The 19,549-nt window shown below is 41.5% G+C and overlaps 1 long non-coding RNA gene across 1 annotated transcript in view; it reads left to right on the top strand.

Moving 5' to 3' along the window:
• The first annotated feature begins 19,206 nt into the window (after positions 1–19,206).
• The window catches only part of LOC139441100 (uncharacterized), a 169,369-nt gene continuing 169,026 nt past the window's right edge, over positions 19,207–19,549 (top strand). The window contains exon 1 of the long non-coding RNA XR_011651510.1: positions 19,207–19,302. This is a non-coding gene — a long non-coding RNA (uncharacterized lncRNA). The remainder of the gene's footprint in view (positions 19,303–19,549) is intronic.

Here is a 19,549-nt window from a genome sequence, read left to right as displayed (position 1 = left end):
AGACTCTCCGTCTGGGCTCCATGATATGAGGGGCCACATTGGAAAAGCCACACAGCAAGGAAAGGCAGGTGGCACCTAGGACCCTGAGATAAGCCAGCCAAAAGCCAGCAAAAAAAAAAAAACAGAGGCCCTGGGTCATAAGGCTGCAAGGAGATTGTTTTCTTGAATCACCTGAGGGACCTTGGAAGCAGAGCCTTCCCCAGCTGCCCCTTGGGATGAAAATGTGGCCCAGCTGACACTTTGTTCGCAGCCACGGTAACACCCCCAAGCACAGCAGAAACCGTAAGTTTGTATAAATGTGTGCTGCTGCCAGTGAGGTTTGTGGCAACTTGTTATATCAGGAGAAAGTCAGTACCTTCAGGGCAATAGATTTACCACCTTGTCTAAGTGTAAAAAGGGTGCGGAAATAGCATGGGGTTATTGTGCAGATTAATGAGTAATATATGCAAAGTGCTTAAAACTGTGCTTGGTAAAACATGGTAACTGGCTAAAAAATTGTATCGTTATAGCATGTAATTAATACAAACAAGGACACGATTGTAATCCCCTGTCCTTTGAAAACTGCTTTTTCAGTGAGGCTGCAGCAGCAAAGACAAAGTGAGTGGTGGTCAAGGATTATGTGGTATCTTGTGTATATGAGCTTCCAGGACATCCCGAGTGTGTCTTTGAATTTACCTCAGTAAACGTACAAATGCTGCTAGAGTCTATGTGGCTTCTTGTGTTAGGTTTATTCACTAAAGAGACCTATCCCAGTGTCTCCGGGTTACAATGAAAAGTGGAAAAATACGTATCTATCTTCACTTTACAGACAGGTTAGTTGAACTGTGGAGGAAATGACTTGCCCATGTTATAAACAGAATTGAAATGTAGCGACTGGATGCAAGCTGAGGTCCGCAAACACCACAGGCTACGTGGTACGTGGCACCAGACAGGTTCAGGTAGAGGACTGAGTATAAACAGGCGTCTCCCAGTGCAAATGTCAACACTTGCTTCTTTCTTCGGTCTGCCCCTCTTAACCTGCCAACCATCCATCCCCCTCCCTTGACAGAGACTTTATTTGGGGCCTAGCCAAATGGTGCTTCGGATCACATGCCCTCCCTTGCAGGTAGGCACAACGCAGAAGCAACGGCAGGTGTCTGAGCCCTTGAGTAGCCACAGGCTGGCTGCTATCATGATAGAAAATTAGAATGGGACATGAATTTGGCCCTTTTTCCTGAGTCTTCATTTTTTGGTTTAGCCCCTTCCTGAGTTTTCATGTGCAATGCAGTCCGACCATTAACTTTCTGAGTATTCCTGCCATTGTTTGTCAGTACCTTTCTATTGGAATGACCTTGTGTATTGTATTTAAAATACTGTTCAGATACTTGTAACTACAGTGCCTTTTCAGGAGACTTGGCTCTGGCAGCTCCTGTTACATTGCCCTTTGTTTTGATGCTCACCGTGCATTCAGGAGTGCTTTTTGTTCTGGTCCACAAAAGACACTGTATTTGATTCTTGGCAAATACCACCGAAGAGGTCACTCTCTAATTGAACTTTCACAAATCACCCTCTGCTACTGGCAACCAAATTCACACAGAAACTTTTTCTAAGCCACTGAAGGACGAGATAAGGCAACAAGTTTATCTCTCTCAGTCCATGTTTTACTTTTCATTCCTTATCGACTAAGGGGTTAGGTTTGTTGCTAATGCAAGTGGATTTTCTCGCCTCAGTCTGCGGCTGAGCTGTGAAAACGGCATGTCCTCAGACAGTCAAGGAAACATGATAGAATATATATTTTTTTCTTATTTGTTAATCAGTTTAACTTGTCAGTCTTGATGCCTACAAGTCACATCTCAATTAATGACAGGTATCTGTATGTAATAAATATTTATTTATATCCTTGCATTTGAAGTCTCTGGATTTCTAATGTTCTCTAACCCTGAGACGCCAACATCACTGACAATTTTTTTTACTGTGTTAAAGGATCATGAGAAGAGAATTTTTTTAAACCCACTTAAAAATACTTGATTTAGGGACAGTAAAAAAAGGTGAGCATAAACTTTAGGTCTGTATTAGGGCTGAATATATCTAAATAGTGCCAAAACAATACAATGATGATGATAGCTATACCTTCTTTTAACTTAATATGAATCCAAGTTAGTATGTATTCATTTTTAACGACTGTGTTAGAAAAGCTACATGACAAAAATGTTTTAAGAATCTTTCAAAGACAATGCTCCAGAATAATAAAGATATTTTGAGATAATAGATTTTCCATGAAAAATCTTTCACAATCAGTGTTTTCATGGTATCTTGACTAAGAGTGGGACAGTTCCTTTACACGAGGGAACCTTAAGTCAAGGAGCTTAGTTACACAATTGCGTAAGAAACACAGCACAGGTACCAAACCTAGACTACATCGTATTTGTTTTCTGTTGTGCCTTGTGGTGAACACCGTAGAGACAGCAGGGGCCGTAGACGGGATAAGGACAGGCAGTGTACATAAGCACAGCTACATGGTGGCAAGAGAGTGGGCGCACTCGGGGAAGCTCCACTCTGCTCAATGCCCCACCCCTGCCCCAGGGACCTGTGCACACACCAACTCAGCAACTGCAGAAGTAACAGATGACACAAAATGGGACCTTCAAGACCCAGCTTTAAATCAGGGCAAAGGCTGTCCCCGTGGTTCACTATTTTGAATGTTACCCAAGGATACCATTGTTTAGTAAGTATTTGTGATGCCAGTGGAGTTTCAGTGACATGTAGATGTCTTTAAAAGGATTGTGACCTGGCCCTGGCAGGGTGGCTCAGTTGTCTGGAGCACTGTCTTACACACCAAGGAAGGGGTTGTGGATTCAATCCCTGGTCGGGGTACATGCATAGGTTATGTGTTCGATCCCCAGTCAGGGAGTGTGTGGGAGGCAACCTATTGATGTCTCCCTCTCTCTCCCTCTCTCTCCCCCCCCCCCCCCCGCTTTCGCTCTCTCTCTCTCTCTCTCTAAGTCGGTGAATATATCCTTAGGTGAGGATTAATAAGTATTTTTTAAAAAGGAGAGTGGTATATCTTCTTTCTGTTGCAGTGTGTTTTATTACCTTTTCATCTCAAACTCTAAAAATGTTCTTCTGCTCTGAAAAGTTCTAACCTGGAGAGCTACTTTTATGGAATCTGATAACTGAAAATCTGAATACCCAAATGGGGCTTCTGAAATGCTCTAGCTGAGACAGGAAAGGGAGATAGAAAAGAAGTGGTGTCTCTACATACGCTTTAAAGCAGTGTCTGAGGAGAGCAGAAATATTATCAGAACAATTCCTTCGAGGGTGCCAAGATTTGACTACATAGCTGTGAAGCTTGCTGGTTATGATAAGCTGGCCTCAGACACACAGGAATGAAGAAGAGTTTGTGATCATCACTGAAAGATATAGTCTGTGATTCGAGTTTGATAAACCTCATGAGTTGTCTTTCTTTACGTGAGGGAGGACTAGAAACAAGTTAGAAATATCTACAAATGAACACCCTAGTCTTTCTGCTGCAACGCTGATATGACATGGTTAAAGCAACATTTCATGTAGTGAAGATCCACCATAAATTTCTAACATTTCCTAGATGTCTCCAGTGTCAGACGTTCTTAGGGAAGGAGGCTGCAGATGAAAAACTCAGATGTTATCTGTCTCAAAGGCTGTTCAGAAATGCTATTAGGTATCTTAACCTTTATCCTGAATGGAGTCAAACATTGTTTCCCCTTTATGACCTTAACTCATTTGCATTCCTAAACCCTATTTTCCAACTAAAACTTTCTAATTAGTAACGGCCTGCCTACGGCAACAAGAAGCATATATTGCTGATGGATAACCAGTTAAACCGAGCTCTTTTGCAGGGCTATGTGTACTCCGATTTAGCGTGAAATGCACACCCCATCACCTTTTCCTCCCTGCTCAGGTGGCTCTCCAGGTCTTGTTAGTGAATGCTGCTGGTGCGGTTTTGCAGTTTCTGATAGAATAACAGACCCAAAGACCGTAGCCTGATTTTTCAGTGAGGGGTTGGATAATATGATCTCATTTTTCCCTCTTGTTCTATCCTCTCTCTGAACTTGGCTTCCAGAAACAACTCAGTTGCATTTCAGTCCAAACATATAGCTGAGTTGCTTGACCTTTCTATTCTGCAGAGTCTCTCAGGGCATATCTGGCTATGAGCTACCTCTTTCACAATTCATAGCAACAGACAGGACATGTTCTTATTCACTCCTTTTTCAGCCACTAACTGTTTTGCTCAGCAGGCAGCTATGTTATGGTTGGGAAGTAGCCTTCTAACTGACCTAATATTTATTTAACCAAAAGCCACCCCTGGGGCTAACCTACAGTCAGAACCAGCCTCAATCAAACATTTTCTGTACACCCAGTGTGTATTAAGCTTGTCAAGAACTTGTGATTAGAAACTTCGATAGGGAGGGGCTTATATTCACTCAGGCTCCCTGAATGCCTTCGGGGTTCTCAACTTATAACTGGGACATTCGTGAAATATGGAAAGGAAACAGCAATGCAGTAAATACTGTATGTAGTACAGTTGAAGCTCTAAGCCAAGAACTGTGACACAGGCAAATCCCTTTGGTTAAATTAGTACTTGTAGTACATTTGACTACAAGTAACTTTTTATTTTATAGGGACGAGGTGTAAATAAAACCAAACAAAAATTTTGCTTTTTATTTTTTCATTATTATTTTTTAATCCTCACCCAAGGACATGCTTATTGATTTGAGAGAGAGAAAAACAGCAGTGTGAGAGAACCTAAATACTATCATTCAATGCATTGTTTTTAAGTGGAATAATTATTTCCATTTACCTACAAAGAAACCCAGAAGTTCTGGTAACTGCCCACTGACAGAACTGTATAACGTGTGACAAGCCAGGACGTCAACTTTGTAGTCTCACACATGAGGAAGTGGCTTTCCCATTATGCCATGCAACCTCTGAAAATTCCATAGCCAGAGAAAGTCTATGTAAAAAATAAGCGAATGAAAAGGCATTATAAGTGAGGAAAATGCTGGTTTAACAAATACTGCTGAGTACCTGTTATGCTACGTATCACGCACTGAGCTAAGTGGTTTGCACACATTTCCTCACTTAACAGGAACTATCGGTAACAACAGTTCAGGCAGAATTCACATATCTAAACCTACAAAGCCAACAAGATGCAAATAATTGAAAAGCCTCAGGGCAGTCAAAATAAATGCCAGGATGTACATTTATGTAGTCATTCAACCCATATTTACTGAGCGCTGAGTACACGCCAGCCACTCTAGTAGGCTCCAAGAATGCAGACATGACCCCGCGGGCTGGGAGTTCTGAGTGGAGTGGTTGATGATCATAAAATACAGCCCGTGCACTGAACCTGCTTCACCTTGTCCATCGCAGAGCTCCTTACACGGTCACATGGAATCTCTGTATCTTGGACAAATTCTAACAAGCTCAGTTATGCTGTCCCTTCTTCACAGCCTGGAACATGCAGTGAGGGAGGTCTATTTAGGGCCTGAGAAGCCCCAGTCGAACATCTGGTGGAACAGGACACCGCAGACGCATTCCAATTGCAGGTGAGCGATGGAGGTTGAAGTTATCTAATCAATGGTCTAAAGTTATCTAATCTATTGTGTGAAGATCCATACAAACCCCAGTGAGTTGTAAGTCCTAAGACTGCCTTTGATTTTTGTATTTTTATTTTTGTTGTTGTTCAAGTACAGTTGTCTCCATTTTACCCCCACCACTTCCCCACCCCAGTTGAATTGATGTTTTTATCTATGACACACACACACACACTAAACTAAGGTAAGCTCAGCTACTAAATGAAACAGTGCACTTTAGAAAAGTATATCAAAGTACATAATTAAAACGATTACCTGGAAATTTTTTCTATATTGAATACCTTATTCTATAACAATGTTAAAGAAGATAATATTGGATAATATTGTTAGAACATCAGAGGCAATTGCACACATGAAACAATAAGTCATTCATTTGTCCCTCATTTTAAATCGTGGATCTTTCTGCAAATTATATTGTTGGTATGAATAACATCCTTGGTAATTTTTATATGTTAGTATAGGTTGAAACTCTAAGGAAAAAATTCCAAAATAAACCCAAACAACATAAACTAAACAGCCAGAAAAATCCTCAGAGAGCCAGAGGCTTCCTTCTGCAGGGGTGGGCCACCTGACGTCTCGGAGCAGCTCTCACACTTCTATCTGCTTTCACCCACAACACAGATGGCATTTAAAGAAAATGTGATTGTCAATAAGTGAAGTTCACTATAATGGCATTAGAGCCAGTAAAGATATGGATATTTTACTTTTTCTGCATTTTCCCTTCCTCTCTTCCTTATTAAAAATAAGTCTACCAATAAAATAAGCAAACAAGTTGTTAAGATTTATGAAATTATAATCCACCAGTACCACCATAACCTCATTGTTGGTGGTGTCATACAAGAGAGTAAAATATAAGACGGGTTTGTCTTCTAAGTGAAGTTTACACATGCTTTTGCTAAAACTGCATCGGCCATACAGAGTTCACTACTCTTGGTTTTGTCTTTTTTTTTTTTTTTTTTTTTTTGCTGGAAAGAGCCTCTCAATTTTTCTCTCAGAGATTGTCTTTCTCTGTGCTGACATGGTTTAGTGGGGCTGAAAACCCACTACCTGCCCAGTTTATCCACTTCCAGTGAGTGATCGATCTAGTAAATCAGCATATTTTATTCCCCCTGGAGCCAGGAATGGACAGTTGACCCTCTCAGTACAATGAACCTCAACTCCAGAATTTTTCCAGGATTATTGGAAGGGAAAGGTTTTGTTGTTATTGGTGTTGTTAGGTAATAAGGTAAGCTGTTTTGTGACTTCATGGGGAGAGACTACATGAAAATGAAATCAGCATAAAGGAGAGCAAAGCCAGAAGATAGAGAGAGTTGAGTCCAGATAACACTGTTTTAGCACCTTGGTCAAGCCATGCCTGAAGATGTTGCTCTCTTAAGACTCTTCAGTTATATTAAGTAATAAATTCTTTTTATGTTTAAGCCACCATGAACTGGAATTTCATCATTTAAAATCAATCAAAATTTATAACTTGGCAAGAATGACTTTATACAAAAAAAACATGATTCTGCTTTAATTTCAGGGAAAAATGCATAAACTTTGACTTTATAATGCAATTAGGTATTCTTATTTGTGCGACTCACCTCATAGCACTATAAAATAGATGTGAGGTCATTATTCGTCCTCTCAACATGTTTAATTAATTTACTACGACTAAGGGAATTTACTACACCTAAGAATGTCTTTTGACTTAGCACCATAAAAAAGCAATTGGTCACTACCATTTATGAGAAATCCCAACGCAAAGTACAAGAAAACACTGAATTTAATAAATAGGTAACATCTTCTTGAAATGCATCATATGATACCCCAAATCGAAGAGTTCTTGAATTGGATTTTTTAAATTGAATTTATTGGTGTGACATTGGTTCATAAAACCATACAGATTTCAAGTGTGCAACTCAACAAAATGTCATCTGCACACTGCACCGTGTGCCCGTTGCCCCAGGCAAAGTCTTTTTGCATCCCTATTTATGCCCCTCCTTTGCCTCCCTCCCCATACCCCCACCCCCTTCCCCTCTGGTGATCTCCATACTGTTGTCTGTGTCTATGTGTCATATATATATTTTCTTTTTCTTCCCTTAATCCCTTCACCTTCTTTCACCCAGACCACCAAGCCCCCTGCCCTCTGACAGCTATCTGTCCCACGTAGCCAGGCCTCTGTTTCTACTTTGTTCATCAGTTTATTTTGTTCATTAGATTCCACACATGTAGTCGACCCATGTGAACTTCAAAAGCCAGGAAACAATATGCCTTATTTTACCTTCAAATGTTTCTGGTCAGCTAGTATAAAAATTATGCCATAGAGATGATGCTATTTAATTAACAGCAATATTGGACCAAGTACTATGGTGAATCTTTGTATGGATCATATTATTAGTTACAAGATCCTTGTTGCAGTGCTATTAGGGAGGTAAATACTTATATGTCTGAAAAGGGAGGATTGTGTTCATTTTCCTGCCAAATAACTTGTCCTTCAAGGTTAACAAGGACACTGTAATTAGATGCACTTAAAAGTCATACAATAAATTGTGGTGATCCTATGAGGTAATGAGTTTGATTGTGCAGGGGTGGGGTGTGGAAATTAGCCTTTCCTCTTCTTCCTAAGAAAGGCCCTGTCTGAAAGGGCTTCCTCCTTTCCCACCTCTTTATCAAGTAATGCATAGCCAGCTTTCCCAAATACTTGCAGGTCTAGATTTACTTCCTCTCTGGACAGGAATTAGATGGTTTCTCTGGCAAGTGAACAAGTCAGCTTTGCCTTAGATTGGGCTCTCTTGTGAATTCTAATCAAAAGTTATTTTTCATTATCTCAGGGATTCTTTTCCCTTAGCCTAGTCTCTAACTTTCAACCCACCAAAATCAGTGTGTGTGGGTCCATGCACATGTGTGTGCACAGGCATGTGTATGTGTGCGCATGTGTGTCTGTGTAAAACAAGTAACTACTTCTACATGTATGAGTGGCTCTTTGCCATATCTCACACTGAGCTTCTAGAAGGAAAGCAATTTCACAGGACTAGAAGTTAACTGCAGTGAGGGATGCAGAACATAGCTGGATGAGTCCCCTGATGAATCAACAGAAGAACCTGTGTTTGCCTGGCCAGTGCCAGAGAGAACGTAGACTCTGATGGATATTACTAGTCTCCATTGTATTTAATGAAGTGGGCTTGGGGGGCATAAGACATGGATTCCGTGGTCAGGAAGATATGGTTTTCAATCCAAGCTTAGTGACTTACCAACTGTATGGCCTCAGGGGACTTTCTGAACCTCTGTGCCTTGGTTTCCCTATTGGTAAATGGGAGATAGTAAGTAACATGCTGAAAGGTTTGTTTTCGGTCATGTTGGTGACGTTCTGGGCACGCAGGAGTTCACTGTTAGACTCTGATTGTACCTGGCCGCGGCCGGGGCTCGGGCTCACGTGGTCGGTGCCGGTCTCCTGACTCAGTTCCTCAGTGGCACTGGAAGAGTGACAGGAAACCTGGCACGCTCTTTATTGCACTGCGTACCAGGAACTTGGACTGTGACAGACAACCAAATTCTAAGTGAGACTGGACTGACCAGCTCACTGTGTTCTCCCTCGTTCTCGTACATTCGAGGGTGAGCTCAACCTGAGGGTTAGGGTTCACTTCCCGAATCTCGCCACACCTCTACGCCATTGATTTAAAACTGGGTATTTCCAACCACTTCAATAATCATATGTATGCCGCTGTTTGACCAAACGTCCCCAGTGGAGTGGAAAGAATGACCGTGAGAGGTTTCACCTTATCTCTCACACGACCACCAAATTGGGAGACCTGGAGGGGACTTGGAACCGGACCGCTGCCCTCTGGCTGAAACAGACTCAAAACCTTGGCTTTTTTTTCAGTCTTGATTATCTGGTAAGTGTAATGGTATCATCACCAAAAAAGAATATATACTATTTAAGATCTCTCTAATGATTTTCCCTTCTTTGTATGTGATCTAACTTTTAACTTTTGGAGCCTAAGTCACTTACCTGTAATTCACAGCAGAAGGTCTTCTGAAAGCAACCTTTGGTTTGCTGAATTCTCCGTGTGCTCTGGAGACTTTGTCCTGTCTTTCTTCATCGAGTAAAACGCTATTTGTTAAAGCATTTTAAAAGGATTTGAGTTATTTTCTAGTAGTTTGCATATTCGCTAAGGATAGTCTTTGAAACTGCAGAGCAGAAAAAAATTGAAACACGGGCAAAAGTAGAGGACATAGCATAGTAACTTCAATATTCCCTGAGCCTCTGTCACCCAAGTTCAAAAATCATTAGTTCATGGCCAAGTTTATCTCACCCATATACGTACCTACGCTCCTTCCATAGTCAGACTATGCTGCACTAAATCCTAGACTGTATGTCATTTTATTAATAAATATTTCAGCCTGGCCTGTCTTTCTAAAAGATAGGGTCTCTTTATTATTTTTAATATATTCTTAATACCATGATCACTCCACAAAGAAGAGAGTCATTTCTTAATGTTAGGATCAGCAGTTAGGGTTCAAATTCTAGCAAACTAATCATGCTTTTAACTGCATAAAACTGCAGCTTCTTTCCCCAGGTGTGGTTTCTAGAGATCATCATCGATATCTGTGGTCACCACTGGATGGCCACTCTGCCTGCCTACAACCTTTGGCCACCAAGATGACCCACTTTTACTCAGAACCGGAGTATTCCCTAGGGGCATCATGTCCCAAGGCCCAGGAGAGCTGCCTGCCCTAAGAAACGGGCAGGGTGGGCCCTGCAAATCCATGTACATCCAATGAAATGAACTGGCGGTAGTGGCAAAGGTTGGACTCAGAGAAAGCTTTAGCTTCACCCATTAGTAAACATGTGTTGCAGAGGTGTGAGCAGGGTCCCTAATTATAGATGGAGGAGACCGCATTGCTTACCACTGCTTCCACACAATCTCCTTCCCCTCCCACATGATGCAGCCTAGTGATGGGGGTGGGAGGAGAGAGAGGCTGGGATTAGTATCTGTCATTGTAGAATGTCCTTTCCTATCAACCCTAGTGGGGTCGGGGGAAGCAAGGAAAAAACCCTCCCAGTATGGAAGGGATATGCTATCTCATTCCCCTCTCCTTTTCTCTCTCCAGGTGAGGCTGAGCCTTGAGAACAATGCTGACAGGTGGGCGTGTCCCACTGAGATCCCTGCTCAAGTCTGTCAATTGCACATGTGTAGGCAGGGTATTACCTGAGTCAGGGCTCCTGCATGCATCATTTTCAACAAATGGTGGTGCAGTTCCTGGTGGGAGAGTGATTCACAACTGAGTTCAGTTTATGGTTAAACAATTCTCATTTAAACAATACAAGGCTTTTTTCATAGTTTGTTCTGAGACCCCATTTTCTAAAGCTTCCACCCACGGGACCTGGTTCTAGAGAAACACGTAGGGACTTAATCCCTCTCCAGTATAGTAGACCTTGAAATATTTGAACAGAGATTAAGTTGTTGCCATAGTGTCTTTATCTGTGATGTAATTCAGACATTACCTTGAATTAATCTAAAAGGACAACAGGAATTAAATACTTTTGAAGGAGAAATGAGGACTTTTATTCCTAATTGTGTAGTGATTATTAATTACAGGGAGTCTATTTCTAAAACCACCTAAAAATAGAACCCTGCTAAAAGTAAGTCATTTATAGATCACTTTTAAGTCACTTTTCCTTTCCCAAATACCACTTCCCTAGACAATCACTACATATGACAACTGGACATTGTAAATGTACCTTAAAGAAAATATAACTCTGGGCCCTCTGTATGTCTTCCTTGGAGAAGTGTCTGTTCAAGTCCTTTGCCCATTTTTTAATTGGGTTGTTTGTCTTCCTGGAGTGGAGTCGTGTGAGTTCTTTATATATTTTGGAGATCAGGCTAAGTGAAATAAGCCAGACGGTGAGGGACAAATACCATATGATCTCACCTTTAACTGTAACATAATAAATAGAAGAAAAAAGGAAACAAAATATAACCAGAGACATTGAAGTTAAGAACAATCTAACAGTGGTCAGGGGGGAGTGGGGAGGGGACAGTGAGGAGAGGGGATTACAGGAACTACCATAAAGGACACATGGACAAAATCAAGGGGGAGGGTGGAGGTGGGGGAGGGAGGGTTCAGCTGGGGTGGGATGGAGGGATGGGGAGAAAAGGCACACAACTGTAATTGAATAACAATAAAAAATTAAAATTAAAAAAAGAAAATATAAGGGGACTAAAAGGTAATGGAAAAATACAATAAAGATTAAATAAAATATTTTAAAAAGAAAGAAAATTCTAATTAAAACGTCTCTGTCCACAGAAGAAACCCAGCTGACTTTACTGATAGTCTCAAAGAAACGGCATCCCATTCTTTGCAATTTTACTGTAGAACAGAATCTTGGATCATCTGCTCCAGTAATATATTCAGTTTTGGCCTAGGCTGAGTTCTTCATTTTCAAATTGTTGTCAGCTAAATTCATGCACTGACTTATTCAGAGGCTATTAACAACTAACTCAGTTGCTTTGTTTAGTTCCTAAATCACTTTCCTATTTTTAGATCATTACCATATTTGAGAATAATAGATAACCTTTGATTTCTCCTGCATGTGGCAGCCTCTGGTGCCAGCACTGAGGGCTAATGCAACAACCTCTTGTCCGTGGGATGAAAGTGAGGGGCTGGTGTATGTGTGCCATCTAATTCAAAAATTTTTCTTTTCTGAGAATAGATCCATCTAACAGCTTCAGCTGTGTTGGAAGCCCCTGCCCCTCTCAATGAGGAGCTCCCCGGCGACACCCCCTCCTGCCCCTGGCCTGTGCTCTGTAACTCAAAGCCACCTGCAGCTGGTTGTGTTGCTGTGTGATCGCCAAAGAACTCGTGCCAATGCCCTTACAAGTGAAGCCACGGTGCCTAGCTCTGTTTAATGCCATCCCAAGTGAGTTTGCCAGGAAAAATGATTGACTCACTGAAAGAGGACCTGTATTAAAAGTGGAGGAGAGTATAGAGAATTTATCCAAGAAGGCCCTGATACCTGAATCACTTCAAAATGGATACTTGTATGCCTAACACAGTGTGTTCCTTATATACAGATGGCCAGAGGGAAGGGGAGGGGGGAATGCAATAACAATTAAAAAAATTTTTTTAAAGTTCTTACCACAAACAAAAGGTACCTGTGTAAGTAGGGTGAGGATATGTTAACTGGCCTTATTGTATATCACTCACTTATGTGTATATATTGCACAGTGGTAATCACTTCGCAATATGTACATATATCAAATCACATTGTACACCTTAAATGTTTTATCAATTATATCTCAGTAAAGCTGGGAAAAATGTATTTAAAGACCTATGGGACTGACACATCGTAGCTGTGTACACATCTCAGCTGAACCTTTTTAGATCCTGAAATCAAAGTTCTTTTTATAGAACAGCTTCTCTGCCTCAACAAGATACCTTTGGGACGAAACAGGGGTTCATAATCAAGGGTGATTTTGTCCCCTGGCAGATACTTAGCAGGGTCTGGAGGCATTTTTGGTTGTCACAGATGGAGGGTTGCTACTGGCACCTAGGAGGTGGAGGACAGGGATGCTGCTAAAATCTTACAATGTACAGGACAGCCCCCACCCCATAACAAAGAATGACCTGGCCCAAAATGTCCATGAGCCAAGGTTGAGAAACCCTGAGTTGGAGAGTTTATTTCTAATTGATTTAAATGTCCTTCCTATTGACTTCACCTAATTTACTGATTTAGATAATTTTCTTGAGTCCCAGAAGGACTAAGGTACCTTCTTCCTCTGAGGCCTGAGCTCCCTTTGGTCTAGACACGACGGTGTGGAGGTACAAGGAGCAGCCATAGTTTTGGGGCACAGGATAAACCTTTGTGTCTGAGTAAGGGGCCTGGGATACAGGCCATGATGTAAACCTTTGCAAGGGACTTAGAAGGGGCTGGGGACTGTGCAGTATCTTTGAGTTACTTCTAGAATATTAGTATTATTACCATTGTTCAAGTAGTTTGCTCCTACAACACTGTGCGATATGAAGGGGAGGGGCTTCTGCTCCACTTAGGGGTGGCTCTCGTGAGATGAGAGGCAGAACTTAGAGCCCAGAACCAGATGGCTGGTGACGGGAGATGCAGGGAGCACACCAGGTACTGAGATGTTCAGAAACTGCTAGAAGAGGAAATCCTGTGCTATATGCTGAATGTTTATGTGCCCCCAAACTTTGTGTATTGAGACCTAATCCCCAATGTGATGTTATTTGGACACTGGCCTTTGGGAATGGATTAGGTCATGAAGGTAGAATCCTCATGAGTGGGATTAGGGCCCTGATAAAATAAAGAGAGCCTTCACCCCCTTGCACCACGTGAGGATGCAGTGAAAAATGGCTAAGAACCAGGAAAGGGGTCCATATCTGCTGGCGCCTTGATCTTGGACTTCCAGCCTTTGGAACTGTGAGAAATACATTTCTGTTGTTTATGAGGCACCCAGAATATGGTATTCTGTTACAGCAGCCAGAATCCAAAGGGACTAAGACAAAAAAAGATTGCAAGTCGAAGGGTGAGGGGGTTCTAGCTGCTGTGATTGGCACATTACAGGGGAATGTGTCCTCCTGGGATATTTGAGTTATGTACCAAAATCTGTTTTATAGTAACTAGTGCAAGTATAAAATTTCAGAGCATTTTGGCAGCAAATTTGACATTTTTCATTCACATAAAGCTCTCTTAAATCGCGGGATTTTGCGATGTAGTGCTGTGATGATCATATTAAATTTTTCTTTGGAAGGTCTTGAGGAGGTAACCTTGGATGACGCGTGAGGAGACCGGGTTTTGGGTCTCCTGCTTTCTGTCTGCACAGGGCACCTAAATGAGCTCATCCCCCCCTGGATTTATCCACATCACACACGTATGATTCTTAGGATGATTCTTCAGCCTTGGCCTCCCTGAGGGAACTCATACCTTCTGCCCTCCTTAGTACTATTGGTACTGTTAACAGTGGAAAATTGTAACCCACTCCACCATTCTTCTGACATTGTTTCTGTAAGTGCTGACTCTGATGAATATGTAGCTTATAGATAAATAACATGTTTGTGTAAGAATCCTAGGAACTGACTTCAACAGATACAGACCCCAACCTTCAGGCCTCCCAGCTCTGGGAGATTTGCTGACCTTCAACCGTGGAGCCAGGATAACATGAAGCCAGGATGACTAAACCGGGATGATGCACACCGGACCATCACTTGCCGGAATGGACTGTGCTCTTCTGCACAGAGAGGACTTTGCAAGCCCCTCCCTTGATCTCTGCGTCCTGCCTCCCCTCCCCCTCCTGATAAAAACCTCTCTGCCTGCACTGAGAGAGGGAGATGGACTTTGAGATCTCCCATCTGACAGGTGGCCAGCACCTGAAAATAAACCACTTTATCTTTACATCACCACCTGCCTCACAAGTCCTATGTTCAATTACAGTCTATTCTCACCAACGAGCCGGCTGACTTTGATGAACTCACTTTGAATCTCACCTTTCTTACCCAAAATGAGGGGTATGGAAATTTTAATACTAAGGTAATTTATGGTTCTAATATTCTATATTCTTTTCAGTGTATAAACTGTTACTTCAACCCAGACATGGTTTTACCTACTTGTTTTTATTTGATAAAGTAGAAAAGGTACCTAACTGTCTTCCAGTAAAGTGCTGGCTGTTCCAGTTGACAGGTAACCAGGGTGGGTAGGATGGCTCTTGATATCTCTATCTCTATCTACATCTATATCTCTAATCTATATCTCTATATCTATATCTATCTGTATCTAATCTGTCTGTATGGACTCCATATCTCTATCTGTATCTACATTTGGCTCCTTCGGTTCCAGTCAGGTCACGCTATGTCTATACAACATAAAGTGCATTGGAAATTAATTCCACTCCTCTGCTTTGTCAGGCAGAATCAAGGATGTAGTTTCTGGGTGCTGCCTCAGGCACAGGTTTGGGCAAAATGAAGAATGGGGTGAAACCCTGATCTTTTGTCATTCCCTCCTACTTTGCTATCTCCTTAAGCTTCTTAGTCAGATCCACTATCTGGTTCTAGGGAGCCTGGTCCTCCAGTCTGTGTGCCCTTGGCTCTCCAACTCTCCCTCTTATTCTTCAAAGGAAATGCTGAGCTTGTTGCTAAAAGATTTCTTAATTGTATTTTTCCCCAGAGAAAATGACAGCTGCCTTTTCTCCAATGCACATGTAGCTTTCTTTAGAGCTTTGGCATGTGGACAATGATAGAAATACACTGGCTTACAAATGCCAACACCCAAGGCCATGGCAGGGGTGCAGAATTCATCTACCAGAGCATTTGACACTTGACTCAGGAAAAGGCAACAGCTGAGATAAGCCCTGTGAGAAATGCTTTCTCACGTATGTGGGAGAGCCTGTTCAGAACTGTAAATCAGTAAGACCTCTGTTCTTCTAGCTAATTCTCCCATGGGTGGAGGAAATGGGAATTCTTCCGGCTCATTTGATGGTTGGATGGAAAAATGATAGCATACCAATGATGTGGGAATAATTTTTCACCGTGGAATGGATAAAAGGCCTTTGGTTCCTTGTCCTTAGAAATTTTGCTAATACTGGCAGACCAATTGCACCTAGCTGCAGGTAGGAGGGCAGAGCCATTTGCCAAGGATGTACTTACTCAGAGGTGGTAGGTAATATGCAGAGAGAACACGTTACCAATGAGTCACTATGAAGAAAGTTCTCTGCTCAGGAAGTTACTACAGTTAACCCCAGAGACCTGCCTCAGAGTGACCCCGAATGGATCTGAAATTCTAGACAAGACTCCATGAACCCGAAGACTCATGTAGCCACATTTAACTAGTAGTTTAACCTTCAAAACACAATCCAGACCCCCAAAAAAGAATCTAGAAAAAACTAAAATATGTCAATTGTGTTATTTTGAGACTATTAATGGGGGCAGGTTAAACAGTACTACTTATTAAAATGTACATTGTTCTCTTCAATTATCTAGCTTCTCCAGCCTCTCCCAAGAGTCTCCCTTCCTAATCTAGAATATTTTATGTCCTTGGCAATAATCCTCTTCCTTGAGGCACAAAGGAAAGAGCTGCTTTTTTTACTAGAAAGTGGATTCCATACCACACTCACTCTAAGATTTCTGGCAAGAAATATAAGTAGTAGCCCTGGCTGGGTAGCTCAGTTGGTTAGAGCGTCATCCCAATACATCAAGGTTGTGGGTTCAATTCCTGGTCAAGGCACAGACAAGAATCAACTAGCAAATGCAGAGATAAGTAGAACAACAAATCGATGTCTCTTTCTCTCCCTCTTTCTCTTCCTCCAACCTCTTCCTCTCTCAAATCAAACAATCAATAAAGAAGTGAGTGGTAAATAGTAAATTTGGCCTGGACTTGGCCATCATGTCTTCAGTTTCAGAACCCTATGGCATCATTGTTCCCCTGATTTTTACTGCAGGGATATATATAAACAATATGCAAATTATGTGTTAGGCCAGTGGTTTGCAAATTTATTCAAGAGATAGAATGGCCAGATTTTTCTGGGTAAAAAAAAAAATACTATTTTTCATGGTACTTTTCAGAACACCATGGAAAAATGGACATCGTTAATTCTATTATAGGAGCTAAAGACATTCTTTAGGTTAATAACATAAAATTACAATCTTGAGTATAACTATCCATGAAATAGAAAGTCACCAAATCAACATGGTTAGCTTCGTCCTAGGTTTCCCTCTTTAATATTTATTACTTTTTACTTCCTCTCTTTTTTAGCCTCTAACATTTGATAGCAGAAGTGCGGGGTGGACTGGGCACCAACAGTGTAGCAAAGACAGTGGGAGACAAAGAGGCCTTTGAGAACACTTCATCCTGAAAATTAATTTTTTCCTGAAACTGGGGTAGACAACTGGTATTTTGTTTTAATGATACAATATCTTTTGTACCATTTAAAACGTATCTGAATTGCATGGGAAAATACTTTGATAATCTTCATGCTGAGTTCTGTGGAGGAATGTAAAGGAAGCTTCTATCCAAAAGGTGGAAAATGCAAAGTCTTTTCTTATTCTGCTAGGTTTATGTGTTTCCTTTTTCTAGGTTACTTCTTCTCTACAATGTTGGCCTTTTTTTACTTCATTATTTTCTAATCCTTTTTATTAAGCGGGCACCTTTTAGTGTGTAAATTATGTATGTGCCCTGTAGCTTTTCTTATCTTTGGTAATACCCTTCTTGAAACTCTCTGTTATGCTCTTAATATACCCCCAGTAATTCACACAATATCCTAATTCCCAAAGTGATGGTATTAGGAGATGGGACCTTTGGAAGGTGACTAGGTAATGAAGGTGGATGCTTAGAAATGGGGTGAGTGCCCTTATAAAATAAGCCCTGGAGAAATCCCTCCCCGCTCCTGCTGTGTGCAGACAGTGAAAAGATGGTCATCTGAGAACCAGGGAGTGGGCCTCACCAGACACTCAACCTGTCAGTGTTTTGATCTTGGACTTTCCATTGCTGTTGTTGATATGCCACCTAGTTTATGGCATTTTTGTTATAGCAGCCTGAATGGACTAAGACACACTCCTGACTTCTGGGGCATTACTCTTCACAGTACTCATCCCACATCTTTGATGATGTTGTGGTGGCTTCTTGCCCTTTATCTGTCCCTTGGAGGTCAGTTTCTCCAAAGCTTGCCACCCTTCACCCGTTCTTCCAGGTCCATCTCATCCATTTTTACATTTTTGCTAACATCTCTGCGGTAATGATTCATATATATTCTCCACCCAAATTTGGACCATGCCTTTAACTTTTAGATCCATGTTTCCACTCTCACTCGTTGCCTTCCTCATACATATTGCAATTATTTTATTCATATAATACATATTGAATACTGACAACATGACAAGTGGCACTGTTTTCTCTGCCCTCAAGTTTTCCATGGTTTCTGGGGAGAGAGGGTTGTCTTGCCTGTCCTTTCTAGAAATGTGAAATCCTTGGAAATAGAAATTGTCTTTGTTTTGAGTGTGCCCAGATTCTACCAGTAATTGGCATATTGAAATGCTGAAAATGTGTTCACAGAATTAACCCATGACTCATAGACACTTATGGGCAAAAGGGATCTTACATTCGACTCCTGTCCCAATTAGATGTTTGATTCCCCTCTGAAATATACCAATAATTGGAGCCCTAGTTTCTGCCAGCACCGCAGGGGAACCGTTTGTCATTGGTGTTTACAGATTCTACATAAAATAGCATTCCTAGGTTTCTTCTTTCATAATGAGAAAGAAAGACTGAGCCAAGGAAAATCGGAGGGAAATCCTATGATGTGTGACCAGAGGTAGAAAGAAATGAACATTATACAATGAGGAAGTCGTATAAACAGGTTAGAAAAAGAGACTGAACTCTTCACCTCACATAGCACCCATTTAAGACAGAGGGTCAATAGGTACAGCTGTTTCAGTTTTGCCAATTTTGCCCTCCAGATTAGACACGTGCCTTCCATTTGCTTTAATAGGAGCCATATGTGAGCAGTTGATGGCGGTATTTATCGCTAAGGAAGCAAAGTGCTGAGTTCCTGCCACCCACCCACATCTGTGGCTTTCTAAACCACAAGCAAATGAAAAACAAACTTGCTGCGGGCACGTTAGGAAGCCGTGGAGCCTAGACCAAGCCAACCAGGAAGAACTGGAGTGCGGAGGCTCTGCGCTGGTGGGCGGCTGGCACATCTCAAAGGTCAGGTCTTATATTCACTGTTCACAGGGCGTGTTCTCTTCATTGCTGGCGTCTTTGGGGAAGCATATGAGAGGATATTTCTGAGACTCTCAGATTTGGGAATGAAGCACAAAACTCATGGTTAATTAAGATGTCTATCAATTCACTTATTAAACAAATGCTTCTAGAAATCATCAGCTAGGATATGGTAACCCTTCCTAGAGAACTAGGCTTGAGTTAGGCTTGAGTTTTAAAGAAAAACCTCTTT

This window comes from Desmodus rotundus, chromosome 8 (genome assembly GCF_022682495.2).
Source record: "Desmodus rotundus isolate HL8 chromosome 8, HLdesRot8A.1, whole genome shotgun sequence".
Taxonomy (NCBI): domain Eukaryota; kingdom Metazoa; phylum Chordata; class Mammalia; order Chiroptera; family Phyllostomidae; genus Desmodus; species Desmodus rotundus.
Note: the sequence above shows the minus strand (reverse complement) of the source record. Positions and strands in the feature narration are given on the sequence as shown.